Here is a 1,238-nt window from a genome sequence, read left to right as displayed (position 1 = left end):
GATTCCACTCCTTTCTAGCTTGTAAGGTTTGTGCTGAGAAGTCCAACGATAATCTATTAGGTTTCCTTCTTTTCCCTGGCTGTCCTGAGAATTCTTTGTCATTGATTTTCATTAATACAATGTGTCTTGGTGAAGGCCTTTTTGGGTTGAGGTAATTGGGTGTTCTGTTGACCCTTGAATTCGAAGCTCCAGCTCATTCCTTAGATTTGAGAAATTCTTGTCAACTATTTGTCTGAAAATGCTTTCTAGTCCCTAATACTTTTCCTCTCCTTCGATTATGCCCATTATTCTTATCTTTCCTCTCCTGATGGAATCAGCTATTTCTTGAATTTCTTTCATTATTTTTCATTCTTCGGTTTCTCTCTTCTTTCTGATTTATTTCTAGATTTGTCTTCGATATCACTGATCTTTTCCTCCAATTGTTCAACTCTATTTCCCAAGCTTGCTATTATCTCTTGCAATGTGCTTATCTCCAGAAGTTCTATTTGATTCTTTTTGAGGATTTCAATCTCCTTGCAAAAGAACTCATTCTGCTCATCTAGTTGTTTTTCAATTCTTAAAATGTTGATATAAATTGTTTTGGATCTCATGAGTTTTTTCAGAAGCACCATTCTGAATTCTGTCATTTAAGCCACATATTTCTATATCTTTAAGCTTATTTTCTGGAGATTTTGTTTCTGAGCTGCTTTGTCACCTTGGTTGCTCATGGTGTTTAATGGACTATTTCTCCACCTAGCCATTAATAGAAGTGTATTCTGATTTTTTTTTCCCCCAGAAAGATTTATAACATAAAGGTCTTTAGCTTGTTGTAAAAAAAAGGTGTTTTTCTTTTGGTTTCCAGTAGGTGGCATCTAAGCCTCTTGTATCCCTGCTTTATATAAAGTTTTAATAATGCTTTTTTCTTATGGATGTTTAGTCACGCTTGCTACCCTCAGTCTCTGTTCCTGTCAGTGTTAGCAACAATTTTGGCAGCGTTTGCTCAGATTCCCCTGGGGTTCTACAGTGTTTGGTCTCAGAGGACATGGGGGAAGGGCCCTCTTGATTGGGGGGTGGGAGCTGCAGCTCAGCCTCCTGTTTTGCACCACAGCTGGTAATAATCTACTGTTGTTTCTCTGCCGTCCCCACTTCTCTGCTCTCTGTGTTGATCCCTAGGCACTGCTGCTGAGTGGAGTTCACAGCTCTCCCAGGGTTGTTCAGGGAACCCGCCGCACCTTCTCCCCTCCCCTTACTCCTTCAGG

The sequence above is a fragment of the Pteropus alecto genome, unplaced genomic scaffold (genome assembly GCF_000325575.1).
Source record: "Pteropus alecto unplaced genomic scaffold, ASM32557v1 scaffold380, whole genome shotgun sequence".
Classification (NCBI taxonomy): Eukaryota; Metazoa; Chordata; class Mammalia; order Chiroptera; family Pteropodidae; genus Pteropus; species Pteropus alecto.
The sequence above is the reverse complement of the archived record's forward strand: the minus strand, read 5'-3'. Positions refer to the sequence as shown.